The sequence below is a fragment of the Stegastes partitus genome, unplaced genomic scaffold (assembly GCF_000690725.1).
Source record: "Stegastes partitus isolate 25-593 unplaced genomic scaffold, Stegastes_partitus-1.0.2 Scaffold1253, whole genome shotgun sequence".
Taxonomy (NCBI): Eukaryota; Metazoa; Chordata; class Actinopteri; family Pomacentridae; genus Stegastes; species Stegastes partitus.
The window spans coordinates 207,310-214,635 of NW_007578984.1; the positions used below are offsets into that span (position 1 = coordinate 207,310).

At 47.0% G+C, this 7,326-nt stretch overlaps 1 protein-coding gene across 1 annotated transcript in view; it reads left to right on the forward strand.

Annotated features, from left to right (window-relative positions):
* Window positions 1-2,468: 2,468 nt before the first annotated feature.
* zmynd11 (zinc finger, MYND-type containing 11) overlaps window positions 2,469-7,326 on the forward strand; it is a 19,240-nt gene continuing 14,382 nt past the window's right edge. Inside the window, exons 1-2 of the mRNA XM_008297851.1 lie at window positions 2,469-2,569; window positions 5,339-5,395. The gene's annotated coding sequence lies outside the window, so the exon portion shown is untranslated. The remainder of the gene's footprint in view (window positions 2,570-5,338; window positions 5,396-7,326) is intronic.

Here is a 7,326-nt window from a genome sequence, read left to right on the forward strand (position 1 = left end):
GTTACCATGGAGATCAGGCTGTGCAGCATCAGTTACCATGGAGATCAGGCTGTGCAGCATCAGTTACCATGGAGATCCAGCAGGTTAAAAGAGCATACCTGCTGACCCGTTCATGTCACTTGGTGGTTAAGCCCACTCAGGATCATACCTGTAAATGTGCCCTTCACTCAGATCTCATGACCACTATTTACCTCAGCTGGCATGACAATGAATAAAAGCTTCAGCAGTAACACAGGCGTGTATTCGGCGTGTGGAAGCGTGGTCGTCTCCGGCGGCCTGACTTGCAGGCGGCGATGAGTTCCTGCAGCAGGATGCGGTCCGCCGGTTGTCATGTTGCTCACAGTGTGAACACAGCGTTAACAGTCTCAGCATGCACACGGTACACTGAGCAGATATTACTGTTGTACCACGCTCAAGGATGAAGAAGAATCAGGAGGGGAAGAGTCACTTCACTAATTAGCTCTGTGTGCATTTAAAATGTGCGACCAGTGATGAACCACTTGTCAGCAGCCTGTGTGTTGTGAAGGCAGCCCTCTGCAGTGCTGCTTTATTAATATTCTCCTCTTCTCATGTGCAGTCCTCGCCTTTATTTCCCTCGTTAGTCGTGAGGAGCAGTTCAGTGTAGCTCAGTGTGTTATCTCAGGGTTCCTGCAGAGGAGCCTCGTGTCTTTTACCTTCAGTAACTCAAGGGCACTTTCTGGATCAGCACATATGTACTGTCCCCACTGACAGCATGGCGACGCTCTTTAAACTACGAGAGCTTCATCAGTGATGTAGGAAAGACAGACACGACTGATGTTGGGACACTGAATGTCCTTCAGTTTAACTTGAACCCCGTTAACATCAGCGTCGCTGCACCGTCTCACATTCAGCTCAGAGTTTACTGGTTTGTTTACTAAAGCTAAGCTCTGTGAAATATTTTGGCTGAATTTTGGGAATTTCATGTTTTGGAACCTGGGGATTGGTCTATTTTTCCCTTTTTAGAAACCTGTCTTTGATTTTCAGCCATGACGTGTGGTGAGGACACAGAGCGGATCGAGCAGAGGACACATGTTTGATTATCGGTCCTTGAAAATAGACTAAGGTGCAGAATTTACAAACCAGGGTTGTACTGCGTGCATATGGATGTTTCCACATTTCCTGGTAATCGTGCCTGTCCAAAGTGACCTAACCTTGTCTAGAATTACTGGAAATGTGTCCAAAAGAAGATAACCGTTGTCCAAAATGAGTAAAGTCCAGTCTTTGGTCACATTTCACCAACTGTTGATGCTCTAACATGAACCTGATGTGGTGGAGTTGGACCAGACAAGGCTCCAGTTATTAGATGTTTACACTAAATGTTGACGTGGATCATTGGTAGGAACCAGAACCTGGAGTTCACAGGTTCTGGTTGTTGGTTTAGATGTGCAGAGCTACCAGATGCTTCAGGTTGTCTTCATGTTTAACTTTAGCTGCATGTGAAGCGTGGTTTCGTATGAACACTGAACCGGATGAGTTTTTAGTAGGAAACATGGACCCATCCGTATATGTTCATTTCCTGGAGCCACAACACCTCCTTCAAGTTTTAAGAACCAGACATTTAAAATGTGAGCTCTGCTGGATCCTTTCAATTATCGAGATCTGCTGGAAACGACCGTCTGTGCCCAAAATAACTTGAGACAAAATGACTCCAAATTAGTCCATGAAGACATAAACATGTCCACAAGGACACAGAGTGTGTCTGAAGTCACCTCAACTTTGTCCAAAATGACTCAGAAATATGTTATAAATGACAGAAACATTTCAATGTCCAAAATTACTCAATAATGGCACAGAATCACGACAGAATTCCCCAAAAGGATTCAACAACTGTCTGAAATGGCACTGAATATGTTCAGGAGGACTCAGAATGGGTCTGGAATGATCCAAACAGACTCACTGTGGTAAAACATGTAAACCTGGAGCCTCGTCTGGTCCAACATCACCACGCCAGGTTCTGCTGATGCTAGAGCCTCAACAGTTGGTGGAACATGGATCCATCCATAGACAGACACTGACAGGAACTCTCTGGAGACACAACACCACCTAAGTTTGGAAACTATGCACATTTTTCCATTTTCACAGAAGTTGAGAATGTGTCCTCTGATGGATCCACTCAGCTGTTGGGAAACCGTTCTGTCTGAGTCACCACGTTCCTCGGCTGTTGGACTTTTATTTCTGGAGATATTAAACCTCTAAAATGGCTCCACAGGTTTTATATGATGGTAGAAATACAAGAACTCCCAGGTCGGACATTCTCACAGTTAACAGCTCTGAACACAGCCTGTGACGGTGCAGCAACGTGCTTCTGTCTGAGTTTACGCACACGTGTTGTAGCTGAGATGCTGTCATGGCGGGCGTTGGTTAGAACCAGGGAAGGGCTTGTGGGAGACACATAATGCTCTGTGTGGCGCCGTGGTGCAGTACTGTGATTGGATGAAGCTGTTGACTTGGTGTCCAGCTGAGCCCAGCTCATGTTTGCAGCAGCACTTTTAAACATTCCTCTCTGAATCACTTGCAATCACAGGAGCCGAAAGCCGAGGGAAGCAAGGTAAGGGCTGCTTTGTTCTTCTCAAATCCAGGGTTTGTTCTTCATTTGATCCCTTCATCTTTCCCCCCTCTCAACTAACATCCTTCTGTGAGAAATCGGTCCGCCACATGCGGTGCAGTCAGGGATTGGAGTGAATCTTTCTAAGCCGGCTGCACAAAATCTAAACGGCATGTTCTGGTTGGTGCACAAACGTAGAGGTGGTGGATCAGAGTCCGCCTGCTGCACCTGTAAGTGAGCCGATCACGCCAGGTGGAAGCCGGACGTCACCGCCAGACGCCGCTCGCTGTGAAAAGCTTCACGAAGGTCCGTTGCAGCGCTGCGGCTACGTGGCCGTGTTTCTTGCGGAAGTGATCAGTGATCTTGACGAACCACGTGCTCGCTACTCATCTACAGGTGTGCCGTTGCTTGGTTAAAACACAAAGTCTCACCTCGTTCAGACCAACCGAGTCAAACATCGAGTGTCAATTGTAGCTCGAACAGAAACCAGGGTTTCATTCAGTCGATCCTGTTCTAAGTGAGATGACAAGCAATGCTAGCAGAGCCGCAGGTTGGTAGCAAGCATCTGGGTCGCTCCATCGCAAAGCTGCTGGGACAACCGCCATCTCCGGCTTACCTGAAGTTTAGACAGTGGAAAATCTGGATGTTTATGAAGCTACTCGGGATGTTTTAGCTTCATATAGCAAACACTTTCTGAGAGAAACATTTTCAAAACCTGCCTGTCGACTCACTTTCTGCAGGTTTGTTCTCACATCGAAACTCGAGGCTGTTTGAACATCTGAGGAACGATTAAAGGTGAAAACCTGGAATGTTCTCTGTTGTTCCTCATCATGTCACTGATCCAGAACCTGTCATATTGGACAGCAGATCAATAATCTGGTTATTGATGAGATGAAATATGTCATGAAAAGTTCCATCTTTGAGCTCATTAACAAAAACTAGTGATGTTCCTGAACCACATCAGACATGGAACTTTTCATGACTTTTTTTTTCACAGTTCATCTCATCAGTAATCCGATTATTGATGTGCTGTCTGATATGACAGGTTCTGGATCAGGGACAGGATGAGAAATACCAGAACATTGCAGGTTTTTATCTTTACTGTTGTTCAAACAGACTCAGATCTAACCATGAAGGAAACACCTGCTGGAAGTGGGTCGATGGTGATTTAAAACAAAACAAAATGAAAACCTCACAGCTAACGTTTCCAGATACGTAGAGCTTCTGATGAGACAGCCTCAGGTAAGTCGTAGACGGATGATTTGCGATGGAGCAGCCCATTTGTGAGTTTGTAGTATCTTGGTAGTGGTAGTTCTCCTCAGAACCGTGTGTTCTGCTCTGGTCTTAACTCCTGTCCGGCATGCTTATGTTCTGTTTTTCTTCATGTTTGATTGATGGAGGCGGGAGGGCAGCTGGGTGGCTGTGGTCCTGGTCAGCCGTCGCTCCATGGACACAACAGTTTTTAGCGCTGCGGTGCTGCCGGAGGCCCGTTCTGGCCCGGCAGGCGTCTGGATTCGGTCCAGCTGACGTCGTGCTGCATCCTTTGGCTGACCTCAGGAACATTCACGCCTCACACGGGCTGCCATGACTTCCTGAAAACAAGTTTTAAACGCACAGCATCCAGTCAGATCGGACCGAATCCAGGTTCGCCCAGAATGACGGCGCTGTGTGCCGGCTGGACGCCCGCTGAGCGCTGAGGCGTGACGGTGGACGTGATGCCACACGTTGATGCTCGGGCTCTCATTTACTAACCTTTTATTCTGAAAGTGTCCGGTGACGCTCCATGTCAAGCCTGACACGCTCCTCAGGGGTTCTGGTGCTGTGTAGCTTCACACTGGACCTGCAGGTTTCTGTGGGGCTTCGTGATGGAGGTCCGGCTGACTTCACTCAGTTCCAACAGGACGTCTGCCCGTCAGGGGGAGTGTTGTACATGTTGGTTCATGTAGTTAAAGCCACGTATGGATCCCTGAGAGCTGCTCGGTGAAGCCCAGAAGCAGCTGTTCTATAAGTTCTGCACATGTGTCGAGCCCAACAGGGTGTAACGGCTCAGAAAACTACACACCTGTGCGTTTTCAGTGACAGCAATCAACACAAAACATAGATGATTAAATGAAAAGATGGTCCGTCAGTGCTGCTGACGGATAATCAGTCATCTGAGTGAACAGTCCCTCCATACATGGAAACCCATAAACGAAGCCTCCGGGGCTGTTGGAGCTGTCCTGTCATGTGACGAAGAGCTGCTGGTACTGGTCGGCTAGAACTTGTTAAACAGGCCTGGTTCCTTCCAGCAGGCGTCTGAAACCCGACAGCAGAGTTCGGTTCTGCTTCTGCTGCTGCAAACCTCCTGTTTTGGTGTTTAAGTTCTGCAGAGCCAACGCTCAGACGTTACGTCACTGTAACGGTGGCTGCCGGGTTTGGACCCCAGTCCGTCCACGGTTCTGTTTGCTGACACCGCCGGCGCTGTGTGTTCGGCTCCGAGCTGCAGCAGCCTTTTCAGAGCGCTCGTCTTTCACCGGACCGGCCAGCAGTAGCGAAGGAGCTGGGGCACTCGGCAGAACACGAGAAGCACCTGTGTGCTTTGTGACGAGTCCGTTCGAGTCCTCTGAGGTTCGGTTCAGGTCCTGTTCCCTGTGTAGGACTAGCTAAAGGGGTCTGCCTGTCTGTAATGATGTAGAAAAACCACTGCATCCCCAGGAGCTGCCGTCGCTGTAGTGCTGTAGTAACGTCTGGTACTGTCTCAAGAGCATCCTGTTTATTTTGCTTTTATCTTAGAATTGGACTTTGGAGAACGAAGCAGGTGTCGCCTCAAACCAGAGGCTCGAGCCTGTTGTAAGTCACGACTTTACACATTCGAAATTTAACTCAAAAAGCTGTCCACATGTGTTGTAAGAACCTGCTGTAATGTTCTGTTGTAGATGTCATCCTCCAGGTAGCGTTAGACCTTCGACGGGCTCGTCTCCTGCTGCCGCTGCAGGCGCAGACTGTCCTCTCAAATAGTCATAGTTGGAACTCTTAACTAATTAATTATGGTTGTAAAGGTTTATTCCACTTAAATACATGTTATATATTACAAGGTATGGTTCTAAAGGTTTAGTACTTACTTAATTATGTCCAATTACTGATATTTGTAACACTTTACTCCATTTAAATAGTACTTTCTAACTCGCAGGTTGTGTTTTTACAGGTTTATTCAGCCCAAAATACAACGTTCTGTCAACGTACTCATAGTTTTAAAAGTTTAATCCACCCACTTAGTACTTTCTAACAGCCGACTTATAGTTTTAAGGGTTTATTTAACCCAAAAATACTATAAATATGTATAGTTTCAAAGGTTTATGTCACCTAAAGTACTTCATTGTGTCCAATTACTTACATTTTTACAGGTTTATTCCACTTAAAATACAACGTTCTGTCAACGTCCTCATCGTTTAAAGGTTTGGTATATCCCAATTAGTAGTTCCTAACTAACAGGTTATAGTTTTGAAGGTTTATTCCATTCAAAATAGTGCTTAATATACTTAATATTACTTTTATTTCACTCAGAATACCTAATTATGTCCAAAAACTTATGTTTTTAAAGGTTTGTTCCTCAAAAATAGTACTTTCTAACTCACAAGTTGTGCTTTAATTGGTTTATTCCACTTAAAGTGTTTTTTTCTGTCCAAGCACTTTTAAAGGAACCATCCAGTCAAAGTACTCCTTTGTGTCCAACTATGAGTAGTTCCTTAAAACTAGTCCTGTCCAGCTGACATGTTGTGGGTTTACAGGTTTATTCCGTCCAAAGCCGTAGTAGTTCAGATTTCCCAGTATCTGTGAACTGGAAGCGTCGGCTCCCCTCCAGAAGAAACCAGCGGTCGCCATGTTTTCTGGCCCAGAGCAGCATTAATCTGAAACAAATGTGGTGGAAATGCAGCTGCAGACACATTCTGGCAAAGCCGAAGCCGCCGTCTGCTGCTGCTTCCACGTCTGAGAGGTCCCAGAGCCAAGCCTGGACCTGTTCAGGCCTGTTTCACGGCCACGGAGCTCCCTGACCCGAGGCGCTTCACATCCTGGTCGTGTTCTGTGTTTACAGACGTGTCGGGCTGATGCAGAGGATCCGCTCCTCCGGTTTCACCTCAGGGTTGTGAAACAGCCAGACGGCTACAAACGACACCTCAGCACACGGAGGACAAATCAGGAAGCAGGCCGTCTCTGGTTTTATTTCTTTAATCGTGGCTCTTATGAAGCTGCACTCAGTCACGACTCGGCTGCTCTCCCACCGAGTCGCTCCAGACTGTGAGTGGGAGGAGCTGGACTCTGGACAGCCGGATGAGGCGCTGGATCTCTGTGGCCCTCAGTCCAGCCCTTTCATGGAAGTCGCTTGAAAATCCCGACTGCCGCTTGTGGATGTGTTTTCTATGCAGACCTCCGTTCACTAGAGACCGTCGGTCAGTGTTTACAGGCTTCTGTCTTCACTGCACAAAGGCTTTACTTCAGATTTACTTTGTCGCCGCAGTAAGAAACACGTAAAACCGTAAACATGCATAAGACTGCCTGAAACATGGAGAATGGACTTAAATGTAATTCATTTATTCCCACCTGTCAGATGGAGCCATAAATTGACACCGTTGATCAAATGAGATGCAGTTCAGACGCCCTGCTGTCAGCTGGGTGCTAACCGTTAGCTTAGAGAGCGCAACATTCAACCTGACCGTTAGCTTAGAGAGCACAACATTCAACCTGACCGTTAGCTTAGCACCCTGCTGTCAGCTGGTGCTAAC